Source organism: Anabrus simplex, chromosome 14 (genome assembly GCF_040414725.1).
Source record: "Anabrus simplex isolate iqAnaSimp1 chromosome 14, ASM4041472v1, whole genome shotgun sequence".
Taxonomy (NCBI): domain Eukaryota; kingdom Metazoa; phylum Arthropoda; class Insecta; order Orthoptera; family Tettigoniidae; genus Anabrus; species Anabrus simplex.
Window position 1 is genome coordinate 67,553,041 of NC_090278.1, and position 18,446 is coordinate 67,571,486.

Sequence of the window (18,446 nt, forward strand, 5' to 3'; positions counted from 1 at the left end):
TGAAAGTTCGTTATGGCGCTGAATATAGATAGGTACATAGGTGTTAATATGAGGAATGTGATCTTGATTGGAGTGATCACATAAAGGGGATTGTAAATAAAGGGTACAGATCTCTACATATGGTTATGAGGGTATTTAGGGGTAGTAGTAAGAATGTAAAGGAGAGGGCATATAAGTCTCTAGTAAGACCCCAACTAGAGTATGATTCCAGTGTATGGGACCCTCGCCAGGATTACTTGATTCAAGAACTGGAAAAAATCCAAAGAAAAGCAGCCCGATGTGTACTGAATGATTTTGACAAAAGAGTAGCGTTACGAAAATGTTGCAAAGTTTGGGCTGGGAAGATTTGGAAGAAAGGAGACGAGATGCTCGACTAAGTGGTATGTTCCGAGCTGTCAGCGGCGAGATGGTATGGAATGACATTAGTAGACGAATAAGTTTGACTGCTGTTTTTAAAAGTAGGAAAGATCAGAATATGAAGATGAATTGAGAATTCAAGAGGACAGACAGGGACAACTATTCATTTTTAGGAAGGGGGTTTAGGACGCGAGTTATGTATCAACGGACACGTTAGATGAATTTCGAAGTTTTTTGAAATCGTTCAACAAGGGACTAGTTAAAAAAATGGAGGGATAATCTGCCACCTGGGTGATAGCCTTAAGTCGAGATAGGTGGTGATTTGATTGTCTATATATATAAATGAATGTTTGTATGTATGTAAATTACACATCTCCTCCTAAACCACTGAAGCAATTTCAACCAAACTTGGTACACTTACGAATTACTATCTGGAGACGAGCACTGTGGGGGTAAGCCATCTGTTGCTCCCTTAGGGGGTGGGGCGTCAGGGGGGTCAATGTATAAAAATAACCGAAAAATGTATCGAATGCACAGTTTTCAGGGTCGCTGAGATGAATGACACTCCCAGTTTTTAAAAAGTCAAAGTTCAGCTCCCCTTTGGGTGGGGGCGAGGGGGGGAGTGATATATAAAATTAAACGAAAATAGTGCCGAATACATAGTTTTCGGGGTCGCCGAGGTGAATTGTACACTTCGGATTTTTAGTATCAGGAGACAAACCATGTGAGGGTAAGACAGCCCAGGAACCCTTAGGGGGGGGGGGGGCGAAGGGGTGAGATATTAAAATCATCGAAAGTAGTGCCGAATCTATACTTTTCGAGCTCGCTGAAATGAATAGTGATACTCCGGATTTTTTAAATGTCCAAGTTCAGCCTCCTTTGGGGTGGGGGTCGATGAGGGAGTAATATATAAAAATAATAGAAAATAGTGTCGAATCCATAGTTTTCGGGGTCGTTGAGATGAATAGTGATACTCCGGATTTTTAGTATCAGGAGACAAACCACGTGGGGGTAATACGCCCCAGGAACCCTTAGGGGCAGGAGGGGGCTGAGATATAAAAATCATCGAAAGTAGGCCTAGTTGATTAATAAAATTGATAAAAATAGCAATTTGGACCATTTTTAGATTTCCGTGTACCGTAAGTTTTAGGCTATGTACTCCATGTTACACTCAGAATTCAGTCTAGCAGACGAGACTGTCGGGCTTGGAACATAATGCTTTGAAATGACTGCCATATTTTCTGCTCTCCTTTGTCTCCGCCTAAGGGTGGGATCTCTGAAACAAAGCACTACACTGGGCGTTGATGAAACAGCTAGCGCTCCGTCAGTTTGTGAAAACGTAGCAGCTCGACTCGTTAATTGAATGTCATGAATCATGATTACCTTTGTGTTAATCAGACTTTCCCTTTGGAATTTCCGTACTGACATTTGCAGAATACTCGCTTCGCATGTCTAAAAGCGTGTGTCTGTGAAATTTAAAATACTGTAGAAATGAGTGATTATAGAGGTTTCATTCTTTGTAGTGTCCCTTTCCATAGCGTAAAGGTAAGTTGCGGTCTTCTGGGGCCTGGCTTCGATTCCCGGTAAGAATGGCAGAACGGCTGGTATGGGGTTAAAAATGGTACATGCAGCTCACCTCCACTGCGGTGTGCTTGAAAAGAGCTGCACCACCTGAGGATGAGGACACGGGTTTGTCCGGCACAATGGCGTCCAGCTGGGTCTGGGATTTTAACCTTCAATGGTTAAATCGGTGGCTGGGTGTGTGTGTGCCGTTTTCATCATTAGAATTCATCATAGGTAGGGCACCATCCTCACAGCCGCGCAGGTCTCCCGTAGGGAGTCAATTCGAAAGACCTGCACAGTGTCTCTTCAGAGGCCACACGCCGTTATTCTTTGTGGTAGAGGTTAACAGTCCAAACCTGATTTTTCGCTTCATTCCTTCGTAATAATAATAATAATAATAATAATAATAATAATAATAATAATAATAATAATAATAATAATAATAATGACAGATTTCAAGAGCTTGAGAACAAAATATGGTACAATTGACAGGGTCCCTTAGGCCATCTACACACGGAGCTACTCATTAGTAACTGGTTGGTAACTGAAGTTTCCGGCCGGCGTACTTGAGTGACACTTCCTGTGTATTTCCTCGAAAGCCACCAGTTAGTAACTAGTTTGTAATCAGTTCCCGGTGACTCGCGGAGCCAATCACCAGCGAGTTTAGTTTCTCAGTTCCCAGAGATCAAGTGCCTTTTTACGATGGCGAGCGAACTAGTTTTCAACGTAAAGTTAGTGGGAGTATGAAAAACACCCCGTACTGTACAATTGTACGCTGAAGGATTACGCAAGAAAGGACATTACGGAGAAAGCATAGAATTATTTTCTAAGCTTTTAAATTTTTTTTTATTTGTAAAAATGAAGTTCACTTTTCTTACCTGAGATTTATTAGCACACTTTCCTCAGCACTCACACATTCTCTCACATTTGTATTTCGCTGTCGAATGGCACCACCGGGCGAGTTGGCCGTGCGGTTAGAGTCGCGCAGCTGTGAGCTTGCATCTGGGAGATAGTCGGTTCGAATCCCACTGTCGGTAATCCCGAAGATGGTTTTCCTTGGTTTACCATTTTCACACTCGAGGTGCCGTAATTTTGTCCCACAGGAGTTCTTTCACGTGCCAACAATTTATAGCGCCACACACGTTTCCATAATATGTTGACTGCATTTTAATCAGTACAGTGGTTCTACTTCAGATACTGACAACACGAACACTGTTCACGTAGTGAACCACTATAAAAATATTATGTATCCGTGATCCGATATACAGTAAATACGTAGAAAGAGACAAAAATGTCGGTCGGTCGGTCGGTAAGTCACTTGCTTTCTTGGCTTACTCTGCGTGAACCATCAACGATAGACCCCAAGTGTAAGCGTACGAAATGTAGAGCATAGAAACCTCTACAAAAAAAGTCCGCGATGGCACATATCTATTTGCAACCGGCTGCCCTCTAGAAGCGATTTTATGCTATAGTCCGCGGTAAAAAAATATAACTCCTTAAAATTAAATAAATATTTCGATATTATCCTCGAGTTCCTCATCAAAATAAATTGTTTGACCTCCTCCAGTATTTTATAAGGATTACAATAACCTTATGAGGACATTATTTGCATGAATGGTTCAGAAGTTATGACCATTTTAGACTGTAGTGGTAATACGTGTCAACAGGAAGGGCGAGCGCTGTGTCCGTCACCGTACAGTAGCTGCGTGTGTGGAGCCGAGTTACTATTCAGTTACAAACCAGTCACGTTTCTAATGAGTAGCTCCGTGTGTAGAGGGCCTTACTGTAAATATCTCTGAGAATTTATCGAACCGACAGGCCTTCAAAAATCTCACAACAAACTCGTCTCCAAAAACATTTTTAAAAAACCTTAGGTTTAGTCCAAAACGTCTACAACAAAAAGTCCATATCAGGACATACAAATATTCGGAATTACAACACGATCATAAAACCAACAGTCCTTTACGCAAGTGATACACTGGCACACAACAGAAAACTAGAACTTGATGAAATCAAAAAAGAAGAGAGGAGGATAATAAGGAAAATCTCAGGTGAAAGATATACCCAAGACGGTTACAGGTTACAATCAATCAAAACAACAGAAAAGTTCTCATATTTAGACATAAAGTAAACAATCGGGAAGCTACATCAGAGCAACGACAACACACAGTACAAACCAAAGTGGTCGGAAGAACGTAAACAAGCCTTCTCGGAAAGAATGAAAACGTGAAGAAGAAGAAGAAGAAGAAGACCAAGAAGAAGAAGAAGAAGAAGAAGAAGAATTGAGTTGCTTGCAATATCGGGAGAATTTGCTGCTACTACTACAACTGGGCAACCATCCTCTATATAACACTAATCAGAGAGAAAAAAAAATGGAAGGGATCCGACACTTCGAAAACTGAAGATATCGGCCAAAGGAAGACAAGGGCCACGAAGGCCGTAAAAATGAAAGACTCCCTAGCTCTCACAAACCTAATACCGTTGCAAAAGAACTAGAGTTGACCAAGGGAGGTGGGATAGGATAGAAGAAAGTGAGGAGCCTGGCACAAGTAAGTGGAAGCAATGCCAGGACTCAGCTAAGGAGTCGCGTCGTCGCCAACCCACGCTCCAAAGTTCGGAGCCCCTGGGGCCCCTTGTAGTCGCCTGTTACGACAGGCAGGGGATACCGTGGGTGTTATTCTACCGCCCACCCACAGGGGAAACACTGATCCTAAAACACTATTTAGGTTATCTAAAGCTTGGACACTGTCACTGTTATCCATGATCGAACATAACCTGTAATTCCCAACACATAGGTAAGCCTAAGATTAATTCTCGATTATAGCTCATATCTTGTACTCTACACGACTGGATGGCTTTTTAATGAAGAATTAAGGAATACTGCCTTATTTTTAAAGTGAAATATACAATGTGTAGACTATAATTTTTCTTATTCTCTATGATGTTAATGCCTTCTGCCACTAAATTAAATTGTAATTCACTTTCCTGGAAAGTCATATAAGTCTTTTTTTCTTCGTTTCTGCTCAATAGCGGACATAATTTGTGACAAATTACTTGCAATTCCCGAATGGAATCAGAAACTTATTTTCATTTCGATAGTGGCGTCAGCATGTAGTCAATTGTTTTCCGTGCGTCACAATGAAAAATTAAAGGTTCAATTCAGACTGAAACGAAAACTTAGATTTGGTTATATTTTTTGCTTGTGGCAAATTACACAATATATATAAAATAAAATAAAATGACAGTTTGGGTTTGTAACAATTTAGAACAGAAAACAAATGGGCACCTGAAATATTCAAAGTTTTATATCTAAATTGTCCAGCCACTTGAGGCTTGAGCAAACTCTTCCGGCGAACCAAAGTTCGCCCTGTTACGACATTCGGTAACAGTTTTGATAAACCGAGATATTAAATTATGTGGTGAATACAGAAGTGAGCGTTATCTAAGATAATGAAATTACTCTGGTTTTGGAAATCTAAGATAACAGTAACTGATATTGGTGAATACGAGCCTAAATGAACAGATCATTTTTTTCCGTCACGTGCTGCGATCCTATGACGTTATCGTATTCCAATTTAATATTCTAAATAACCTGACCCTGATCTTAATACAGGCCTATATTACGTTGTCATTGTTCCCATTGCTACCGGTTTTGTCCGGTGCAGGAGAATAATTTATTTCCACAGGCTATGCAATGATCATATGATCGGTAAAGTATCTCACGTGCTTGTCAGCTGACTGCTGTACTGTCATACTCAGCTGTCCACCCACAGACATGTCTTCTCGATAGACTTGCGAAACGGCTAGGTACAGAGCATCCTTAATTGGCTAGCGGCGAAATCTGCTTGACATGGAGACGGATGGGAAAGAAAAGCGGAGACACGTTCTTCAAAACAAGACATTTAGAATGATGACCAAAGCACCAATACTGAAATCTAACAGGAAGATACGAACTGAACTTTGTATTCCGACTGTTATCATCATCATCATCATCATCATCATCATCATCATCATCATCATCATCATCATCAATGTCCAACTCCAGTCGCCCGGATGTGGTTAACAACCCTCCTCCACTCCTTTCTGTAAATTCCACTTTTCCTGCTTCATTACTTTCGCCACATCCAATCCAGCTTCTCTAATGTCCTTCCAAATCTGATCCATCCACCTTCTTCTCGGTCTTCCAACTGGTCTCTTTCCCTTAACTTCCCTTTCCAATTCCCCTCTTGCTACCTGTTCCTTTCCCATTCTTTTTGCATGTCCGAACTATCTGTCTTGCTTTCTGTATCTTCTGTACTAACGGTTCTATATTTGTCTTCTTATTTTAATATTTTGAATTCTGTCTCTTGTCTTTTTAACCGATGTTCTTAAAATTTTCATTTCTACTGCTTGGATCTTATTATCTTGTCTCTTATTAGTTACCAGTGTTTCTAGTTCGTAATGTTCGTATGTTACAATTGGTATGAAATACTGTTTAATAACTTCGTTCTCATGGGTACTTCGTCATCCCATAAAAGCTCTCTGACTTGATGATGAAATGTTGTACCTTTACTTAGTCTGTTATTAATTTCAAGGTTGATTTCATTCTTCCATTAATAATACTACCCAGATATGTAAACTCTTCTACATTCTCTATCTGTGTTCACTTGGCTTCTCTTTTTCTCTTTTCCACAGTGCATGACAACATTTTCTTTTTTTACTAATTACCATTCCAAACTCTTCAGATTTTCATTCCAAATGCCCAGTCTCCTTTGTACGTTTTTTTTTTCTCCCTTTCCCCATATCGCCACATCATCTGCAAATACCAAAGCATCCACACTTCATCACTACTGATACTCCTATTTTACACGTTTTATGATTTCATCCATCAATATAATAAACAATAATAGTGACAGTGCACTTCCTTGCTTGAGACTTTTTTTTGTATGAAATGTTTCAGAGTCACCACTCCCCACTTGTACACTGCTTTTACTCTCATGATACAACATTTTTATCTGGTTACATCCCAGATTAACAAAATAGTCAAGATGACAAAAGCTAGAATCCTTGACCTGCCATCCTACTCTTAAAACGGGTCGTAAGAACCAAGAAGCCGAACACACGTTACAATAATCGCGGCACTTGGTTTTATTTATTTATTTATTTATTTTATTTATTTATTTTATTTTTTTTATTTTTTTATTTTTTATTTGCTTATTTATAAAAGATTAAGAAGCAGAAACACTTTTTCATCTGAATAAACAAAGCCTGACAGACTTCAGAAAATTGAAAGGAGGATTGGAAGAACCTGCTTCAACAAAAAATATCAGAAAGATGGACATTGGCGAATAATACCGAACAAAGTTGTAATAAGTTGATGATAATAATAAATAAAATCATGAATAAAAATATATAAATAAAATTACTCAAAAACTTAATAAAATTAATAAGCATAATTAACCGAAATGTCCGTAGTATGGGCGCCAGAGTTCACCAGAATGGATCCCTCGAATTTAGATAAGAGCATGATAGACTTTATATCCCAGGGCGTGTACATAATGCTGCGTACTGGTACATCTGCTGCAGGCCTTACCTAACCTCCTGAAAACGACTAATACGGTAGGAACTGCACCTAGGTTTATCAATAACACTGATTCTAAAATAGCTAACTATATTCTGAACAAATTCCGTGCATGAGCACCTCATCAACATACAACATTAGACATATAATACACACATAAAATATTGCTGGAAGACTCCATATTTACAACAACAACAACAATAATAATGAAAATCGTGGGAAAACGAAAGTGAGAACTAAGCTACCATTTGCAGATAGTCCGATGAACAATGTACATGTATGAAGATAAATACCCTTCACTGTCTCTATATCAATTCGACTTACCGATTCTCATAATCGGCAGTTATCACTTCACACAGATACTGTACCTTGTACTACTGTGTTCACATATTTTAACACTTGTAAAGATATATACACACGTCTGTCGATCCTCAACATATAAATTTATGGAAAGTCTGAGATAGCTTTCACCAACATATAATGCTAGGCCGCCACAAGTGCTGCAATACTTAATGCGCAAGCACTCTCCACAAACATAACACGACTACGCTCCACGAACGTTTGAAGTCCAGTCCATTGCAGCCATGTCAATCCAGTACCGTGTCTCAGCACCACTTCCTTCCCGTACAGTGCGTCAGTTGTCTTTGTAGTTGTAGTTATCTTCCTTCTCGTTCCTATACAATCACCTTCACAATCACCCTTACAATGTTTCTCATACAATCTCCTATACAATCCTCTGTACAATGTCTCATACAATGTTTCTTACCATCTTTCATACAATCCTCTGGTTGCCGCCGTATGACCAACCTTTATAGACATCAACATTCCCCTCCTCTCAGATCAGACGTCTGGATTGGTGCTTGCCAGCCAATCATGAGTGATCTCAAATCAAGACCAAGCCCTGAACTACTTCTTCCTCCCAAGACAATAACAAACTCTGGGGAGTTTTCATGAATCACCAAACTTTCCTGGTACAACAACAAGCTTATCTTATCAGGCTGGGATATATACACGAGTAATGGAATTTCCTGACACAAGTACATCATAACAGACACTGGGGTAGCCAGATGACTCATTCAAATTACCAGAGTTATTACAGCAATGTTTTCCCACTCGTGCAAAACAAATTACTCATACCTACATATGTGGATATCTTCCAGCTTACCAATATAAATGACAAAACATACAAATGAAATACTGATAATAATAATAATAATAATAATAATAATACTGATAATAATAATAATAATAATAATAATAATAAATCGAATACTGACAATATCTCTAACTTCTACATATAATTCGGGGGTGTGATATATGTACTATCACAAAGTCTTGTACAAAGAGCTAGAACCCATTACAGGTATTATGCGTAAGAGGAGACTGGGATTTTTTGGACATATCATGAAGATGTAGGATTCGAGACTTCTGAAACAACTAGCATAACACAATCTCGTCTGAAAAAATAGCACATCAGGATGTAAATAGATCAGAGAAGTAAGAGAGGATATGAAGGAAATAGGCCTTACAGCAGAAGACACCACAATTAAGATAAAATTGAATACAAAACTCAAGAATACAAACCTCCGCTTTACCCTTACACGAAACAAACCAACACGTATATTTTCAACCGAGGATCGGAGCGTCTGAAGTACTGGGAAGACCGCAAAGCCCGAACAATCCCTTCAAAGAGACCTGAACGATGGACTGACTAAAGTGATCTATGCGGTAATAAAAAAAGAAGAAGAAAAGATTAAGATGTCGTTCTAAATAAATCTCCGTTGTAAGACTCATACAAATACATTACATGTGAATTCCGCTTCAAAACTGAATTCAAAAGGGGGCGATCTTCAAAAAGGACTGTTATTTTGCCTCATTTATAAAAGTTAATAACCTTAAATACTTGTCCTCATTTTTAAATACAGCCTTATTATATTATGATATTGTTGTAGCGCTGATTGCACCGTTTTTGTTCGACGTTGGAGGGTCGACCATTTCTTCAGGTAATGCAGGTGAAATCACACACGAACTTCAGAGCTGACAGCAAAAAAAAACAGTCTTGACTCATTATCAGTACCTGGCAACCGTGCCCCACTTTTTACGGTCAGTTGTCTTGAATAGAGGTCTCTTGTGTCACTCCGATGCTCTTTTGTCTGTCACAGCCCCCTGTATCTCTCGAACTGCTGGGTCAATCGACCTAAAAGTTTGCATGGACTTGTTTTACAAATGAGCTATTTATATGTAATGTTCATTGTTGTAGACGGGAAGAGTTGCACGAAGAGCCAAAAATGGCGCGAGACAAAATAAATCATTATCAAAAAGAGTGTAGACTGCTTTATACCTTTGGAAAGACAAATGTGGATTTTAGTTGCATTAAAATATTGTTCCATGAAGAAGAGATGACTCATCAATATAGACATTGGATGTATATGCTATATAAATATATATAGAACAAGAATGCATTTATTTATCTCTGCTTCCCCTCATTTGGAGGCTGCCAAAAAGACAAAGCTTACATAAAAATTTGATTAATACTTACAAGGGTCGTTTAAAATGTGTCTATAAATGATAGGTAGGCCATAGTACAGCCTACTTAATAATAATAAATTGTATCAGTCAATAATTTGAAATCCATGAGGAATTCCTCATAGGACAAAGATATAGCTAAGAGTATAAATGACTTTTTACTATTGTTAATGATCCTTTCAGGGCTGCTAACCCAGTGCCCTTAATAAATTGGTTATGCAAATTAAATTTCGTACAGAAGTTGTGGAATGTGTGAGTCCAGATGATATTTCTCGGCATAGTATGGAATTGTAGATTCATATATATCACATTCCTCCTTGTGTACATCATGTGGTTGAGTGGATGACGCTTCGGTTCTAATTGTGGGGTCTATTATGAACCCTTTGCTTGAGCCTGATGATATAGCTATCATGTCAATCCGCCGGCTTGACCCTGTCTGAGACAATCCATATACCTCTTCGTAGACTGTATAACGCTTTTCTCTCAGGGCTTCAGCAATCATACATCTTATACGATGATGTCGTGAATTCCGTAGTGTGCTGTTAAACAGACAGGAACCCAAGACGTGTCCAAGTGTTTCAGTCCCACTGTGGCAACGCCGACAGTGGTTGTTGTCTTGGGACCTGAAAGGTAATGCACGAACTGGAACTACATTTGCTGTAAATTTTATGGCATTTCTCCAGTCGCTGCTGATCAGACGTTCGGGTTTTCTTTACCCACTGATTGGCTGGAGTGTGTTCCTTATAGAGTATAACACCCTTACCCTTTTGTGCTTATAAAATAAGAGTTTTGTCTGTACATTGCTCAAAATTAAAAAAAAAAAAACGGTGTTTCTGTACCGATCGTGTCCACAATAACAAACAAATGCACTTTTTACTTTTCCGTAATTTCTGTCTGTATATACGTACACGCATCGCGAGAAAACTGCTGATGAGAATTTAGGTAATGAAAATCTGTATGTAAAGTCGGGGAATGCGCCACTACAATCTAGGCTATAAATCATTTCATTCACGCTGAGCCTAAACTTTAATTCTCAAATATTTGTTATTAGTGCTCCTATCTATAAAAACTGCATAACTGAACTTTAGAATTAAATTTTCGATCATTTATGTCTTATATAGTTTACCATACCGGCTATAATAAGAGATATTCATGAATTTGTATTTTTTGTTGCCAAGTCCATATCAACGCCGAGCCACGGGATAATAGGTAAACAGAATTTAATTAAACACTACAGTCAAAGCTATAAACAATTTTATTCACTCTGGATGAAAGGTAGTTCAGGGGAAGGCGCCTGAAATTTAATTTTTAAGTACAGTACTTACGTTATTGATCCTATCGAATAATACTACATAACGGAATTTATAGAGAATACAGTCTCCAGTCATTCATATTTTATTCAGTTTTATCGTACCGACTATGATAAGAGTGGTATTTCAGAGTCGGAAGAAAACGATGAACGCCTACAGTATCGAAAGTTCATAAAATTGATCAACTACAACATTACGTTTACCATTGTTTGTTGTGATGTTCTTTGTCTGTTATGTTTTCACTCATCTCCGATAGATGGGTTTACTGCTGCGTACGGAGTACAACAGCCTGCCTGAATCTTCTTCTTTTTCTGCCGCTTTTCCCACACGTGTGGGGTCGCGGGAGCGAACTGTGGCGTGCGCGCGCGCGCGCGCGCGCGCGCGTGTGTGTGTGTGTGTGTGTGTGTGTGTGTGTGTGTGGATTTGGCCCTGTTCTACGGCCGCATGCTCTTCCTGACGCCAACCCTATATGGAGGGATGTAATCACTATTGCGTGTTTCTGTGGTGGTTGGTAATGTAGTGTATTGTCTGAATATGAAGAAGAAAGTGTTCGGACAAACACCCAGTTCCCGGGCCAGAAGAATTAATCAGAGGCGATTAAAATCTCCGACCCGACCGGGATTCGAACCTGGGGCCCTCTGAACCGAAGGCCTCAACGCTGACCATTCAGCCAATGAATCGGACAACAGCCTGCCTGAATATTAGCGGGAAACAGCAGGGGAGTTAGGTAACTTTCTTCTCTAGCATACAATTCCTAATACTGCTGGTCAATCCCTACTCGGAGACACTGATCGGAATGAGCACTGCACATTTAACGGAATAATAGCAGAGGAGTGTTCACAGTCGAAAGTTTCAGAGCTGAAATAAGCAATTTCTCTATTAATGTTAGCTGAACCTAAAAAATGTACATAGTATGATTTCTGATCATTTATAGCATATCCCGTGTATTTTTGTTATAAATTTTCGTTTCTCCCTTGAAGGAGGAGGCGGGCCATCTAGAAGGTAACGCCTTCTCTGTAGCCAAGAGATTCAGGCGGTTTAAAACTGAGGAGTTCGGTTAGGGATTTGTGGAAATACATGAGGAGATGGAAGGAGTTCTGGCCTGGCCTATTAGTTAATCGTATTTTTGCTTTCTTTCTTTCTTTCTTTCTTTCTTTCTTTCTTTCTTTCTTTCTTTCTTTGTTAATCCGTTTACCCTCCTGGGTTAGATTTTCATCGGACTCAGCGAGGGATCCCACTTCTACCGCCTCAATGGCAGTGTTCATTGTTTTATTATTATTATTATTATTATTATTATTATTATTATTATTATTATTCAAAGCACATAGTTTAGGATATTTACAATTTCAGTTTTATCAAGATGTACATAATACATATTTGGTTTTGTTGGGTTAATTCGAGGCATACATTCATGGATTAATTTTTAGAGAGAATCCTATACTACATTATTTTCACTGTCTGTTAAATTATATAATTAATATTGAAAGTGTCTGTTTACATTATTTATATACAATATTTCCTATTACAATTGTTGTTGTGAATCATATTGTGCAATTCCGTAGTTTTATTTTGGTGTAAGATGGGAGGGCGTTCCATCGCCGATTACAGTTAAGCAACACCTTAGGGTGGGGGCAAGGACCGGTAGAGATGTAGAGAAGTTTGGATAATGCGTGGCTCGAAGGAAGGCACGTTGGAAATGGTTTTAAAGGGGAATAATAATGGAGATATTCGTGATTACTCGTAGAATTGTCCTAACTCCGGCCGTGTCTTACGTGAAGTTTTATGTATGCCCAACCCTTGTCCCTTTTTGTCTAGGGTCCGGTATGAAGTGAAATGAATCTTCGTAGTGAGTTTTCACGACTGGATACCCTTCCTGACGTCAAATAAAGGAAGGGATCCGACACTTCGAAACTTGAGGGTGTCGGCCAAAGAAAGACAAGGGGGGCCACGAAGGGCGTGAAAATGAAATATTCCGTACGCCTCGAATGCTCTAATACCGTCGAGGTCGGAAAGAACAAGAGTTGACCAAGGCAGGTCGGATAGGATGGATGAAAGTGAAGTCTGATTCGAGTAAGTGGAAGCAATGCCTGGGCTCAGTTAAGGGCCCCGCGGTCGCCAACCCACGCCCCCAAGTTGCGAGTCCTTGGGGGCCCTTTTAGTCGATTCTTACGACAGGCAGGGTATACCGTGGGTGTTATTCTTCTGCCCCCACCCACAGGGGAAGTAACACCAAGGGGTCTACTCGAGGCTTAACGTCGCCATCCGACGGACGAATCGCTATCTATTCCCTCACCCCATATGAACACCGCGGAGAGATTTGGAATTAAATCCAGGCTTTTCGCACGCAATCTAGTGATTAGAAATTGTATACAATCACCTCTCCTATCCTGCCAGCCAGCGTTCTGGTGACGAACATTTTCGCCCAACGGGACTCGAACTTGACGCCTTAACGTAATATTAACTTCTATTTTAAACAATCCTGACATACTTTCACTCGTCTGATTGCATTGTTGCAAATTGTGGGATGCTCTATTTTTAAAAGCCGCTGCCACTCGTTCACGCGCTATTACCTCCATCGATTAGGCCAAGGTTGTTACCCACTCGCCATATGTTCGGTTACATTTGTGTCCGCTAGTTGCGCTGTGGTCGTCCTCGCTAAACAGCTGAGTTACCTCACTGCATTGATTAAAGTTAAGTTGCGTGCGCTAGCGAAATCGGCCAATTGATCTTGTTAAAGCTTTTAATTCATTCGTTTGATCTGCGATAAAACGGAATTGAAGGGAACGAATTTATCTGTTGCATCTGTTTCGAATTTTATGCAGCGTTGAAAAGGGTAACTTTCAGTTGACATTGTCACACACGCTGAATGTTGTGTTTACAAGAATAGGTCGTTATCTCGTCCGTCAGTCCGTACGGAACACGTTTCAATATTATCTGTTGAGCATTGGGAGATTAGAGAGCAAATATTTATTCTAATAGGTAGAAAGTACCGGTAATTCCAAGTACCGAGATGGAATAAAAACTACAAACGGGAATATTTTACAAAGTTATTTGTTCGAATTACTTGGCAGTTGATTCATACCTTTTAACATACGAGAAATAACATGGATACTTGGCAATAATCATATTTTTCACTAAATTCCGAATATATTCGGAAATATTAGTTCTATCTAAAAATTAAACATAACTTACAGAAAATATATTTTCCAGCGTTTTTATCTGATAAAAGTGTACCGTTCGAGCTGTAATAATAGACATATTCGCGAATTCGGGTTTTTATTTCCAGTTCTGTCAACGGCGAACATTGACGACATGAAAATGATGTTCAGGTGTTGTAATGACGAACTAACTGTGGTTGGTTGTTGTTGCGACTGTTTTATAAGCTGAAAAACTCGTGTTGATTGAGTGAATAATGAAGAAGACTGTCGAAATGAAAAGAAAACCATGACGGAACGATCACTCGAATGAGGGGTAGGGGGCGGGGGCAGGAATGAAGCTCGGCCTCGACTGCTCTACTACTACTATAGTAAGTTCTCTAAAACTTATCGACAATAACATAACACTGCACTGACTATTGCTGTTGGTTAAGGTATGGTTTGTCCACGGCCAACTAGATTAACGCTACGCTAACTTGGAGTTAACTAAAGCGACGCATCAAGTAGGCCGTGGTTTGTCTTTACTCCTCCTGCCCAACGAGCTGGAATGAGAGGCGGAAGCGCTGCCTGGCTGAACGGACGTCCGCCATGTTTTCAGTGGTCACATACGTAAGGGGGCTTGGCTCTCGTATTACGGAAAATGTTGAAAATACGCAGTATAGAATCACTGTTGCAAAATTAGACAGCCGAAACTCTACAGCATTAATCATCATAGAGTGCGAATCTGTCTGTTAGGTCATCAGCCCAGAGGCTGGTTGGATCCTCAAATAGCACCACCAAAGGTTATGCGTTTATAAGGAAATCCCAAAAACCAATGGCAGCACCAAAATGAGGCGTACTAGGCAAGATGAGGAGTGAGGTAGTTTGCCATTGCTTTCCTCACTGGGTCAGAAAGTACTATTGCAGCACGACTGACCGTATGAGCAGCACCTTTCATAACACTCAGATGCACTAGTCATGCTCTGAATGTCATTACTCAGCACTACCCATACCCCAGCAACTTCCATATTGTCACAGCCATGGATGTTGACTGGGACTTGGGTGGAAGCTACACTTTACTCTGGCCTGTGCCACGAGATGGATGCAAAAGTACTGTACCCATCAATAAATGACAGCAGACAGGAGAGTGCGAATAGCGCCTCTTTATCCATGTTGCGGCGTGAGGTCAACATCACGATCAGCTGATTGCAGGGTAGTTCGCAAAAGATATAAGGAGAATCGTCATAAAGTCACGTACTAACAAGACCGCGAAATCGAAGAAAGAGCGTTACCCTGCTTGGCTGCTGTGGTTAAGCGTAAATTACTATACAAATTGTGGTTATAAATGAGTATTTATGAAGGAAACCCTCAACACGAAAGGTTACAGCCTTATTCTGATCATATTTTTAAAAGTATTGCATCCCCGTGAGTACCACTACAACTATTAATGTATTTATTTATTTATGTATTCATTTACCGGTATTTATTTAACGTCGCACTTACACATGGAGCATTGTAGTTGGTCTTGGTTGCATTGTGGTTTGTGCACGACCAACTAGATCTACGCTACGCTACGCTACGCTAACTTGGAGCTAACTAGATCGACGTATTAAGTCAGCCATGGTTTGTCATTACTGCTACCACTCATCTCCGCTATTATACAGATATACTCCTTCAATGACGGGTACCTACTATAGCTAGTTATAAATAAACCTCTGCATTTATATTACGTATCTAATCAACAATAGGTCTTCTACGTGAATTACCATACATAGCAGAGAGTTCATAAATATACAGCATTCTTCGAGTAATTACATGCATACCGTATATATAGAAATCTTGCCTTCAAATAGTTCATCAAGAACAGTTGGCATAGCTTGCTCGTACTAAATGAATATTAAAATCTTAAAACGTCCCATTTCACTTCTTTCCCCCGCAAACTCCATTCTAAAATCTCGGACGTTTTTGTTTATATTTAAGCCCATTTTCTTCACTTCAGTATCAGATTTATGATTACGAACATGCATAAGTATCGCCATAGCTGCAAGTAATTGTCATTTGCATGCTTAAAAAAGAACTAGGTTTATTTACGAGTGTTATTTTTAGTAACTTTTATAATTTTATTCGCATCGTCATCATCAGTTCGTCTGCCTATCCCAGGTTTTAGCATGCATTTTCCAAGCTGATCTGTCTTCTGCCGTCCTTTTAGTCTTACAGTATCTTCCATTAATATTCACGCAGTCAATCATCTGATACCTCTTTCTTCCTCTCAAACTTCTCCCTGCAACTGTTCCTTCCAGTGCCTGTGTTAATAAATATTTCCATCGTAAGCAGTGACCTGATCAATTTTCTTCTTTCTTTCTTGAATGTTTTCCAGTATTATCGCCCTTTCTTCACCTACTCTTTCCAATACTACTACCTCATCATCATCATCATCCTTCCAATTATTGGGCCATGTGGCCCGTTGCGGTCTTGAATTTTCTTTCCATCGCTTCTTTGGACGTCCTATAGATCTGTGTTGTCTTGGTTGGTAGCGTAGGATCTCCTTTGGTATTATTCCAGATTCCCTCCTTTGAACGTGACTCCCAGTTTTCTTGTAATTGATCACTGGTTTCACACTCAGTCCCATAAGTACATCTTCATTTCTTTTACGATCCCATTTTGTATAGCCTGCTGTTCTGTAATTCTCGTGTTGCAATTCTGAAAATGTCTTGAGTTCTTATTGTCCATGCCTCACTGTCGTAGCAAAGGGTTGGTCTGCCTAAAGTGTTATAAAGACGTAAGCGAGTGTGTTTTTGGATAAGAGATGGCTTCATAATGTGATTTATAATTCCTGTTGCTCTGGTAAAGTTGGTTATTTTTGCAGAGATATCATTTTCCCCTTGATAAGATAATTGTATCCCAGGTATCACTGACTCAAAAATTATATTATCTAAGCAGATTTTACTGGGGGATAGGGTCCTTCCCCTTAAAGGCCATTATTTTGCTCTTTTCTGGTGAAACGATCATGTAGAATTTTGAAGAGGCTTTCTGGAGATTAAATACTGACCACTGAAGATGCTACCAATGCAACATAATCAGCAAAGAGTATGGTATCTAGATGTGTGATATATCTGCTGACTGGGATTGATCCATGCCTTTCATACCTCCATTCCAGCATTATGTTGTTCATGTAGATAATGAATAACAAAGGAGAAAGTCCACAACCTTGTCTCACGCCTCTGCTGATCGGTTCCCATTCAGTCAGATGATTTCCTAACTTTACTGAAATAAGGTTGTCACTGTACATGTTGTAGTTATCTATTAACTGTTGTGGGACATCATCTTTTTTTTATTTATTTCATTTCAATATAGGCACCTGAGCCAAGGCTCTTCTTGGTGCAATACAAATAAATGACAATGGCAGCTATATTCACAATCTGATTACAAAATAAAATACAGTAAGTATATAATTTAACATGGTGTAAGAGATAAGATAGGACAAAGCTTCCTAACCATAATTACCATACTATTTCAGGTATTTAGTTACGTTACTTTTGAAGATAGATAAAGTTGGTAACATTTTTATATTTTTTGGAAGCGAGTTATACATAGTTATAGAAAAATGCCAAAGAGAGTTTTGACCATAACTAGTGGAATGAATCTGATTTTAGTGAATATTATAAATAATTCTTGTTTCATAATTATGAATCTGTGAATTGGTAATTACTGATGTGTTTGAGCGGACTAATTTGTTTTGAATTTTATAGATCATAATTATAGAAGCCTTTATGCGGAGGTTTGGAAGTGAATCTTCTACATTCACATCAAAATCAAGGGTAAATACTTCAAAAAGAGTGAAAATAAGTACATGCTAGTCTTTATTCACTCTATGCAATGTCTTGTGTCTGAATTGTTTTCGTGATTTGAATGTGATCAGTTTTTCAAACTATAAATATAATTTAATTGTGGCTCAGTAAACTGACTTCGCCAAAAGGAGCTCTAGAAATGTAGAAG

At 39.3% G+C, this 18,446-nt stretch overlaps 1 protein-coding gene across 6 annotated transcripts in view; it reads left to right on the forward strand.

Moving 5' to 3' along the window:
* Positions 1–18,446, forward strand: part of mtd (mustard) — a 952,680-nt gene that overhangs the window by 578,441 nt on the left and 355,793 nt on the right. The gene's annotated exons all lie outside the window — the stretch shown is intronic.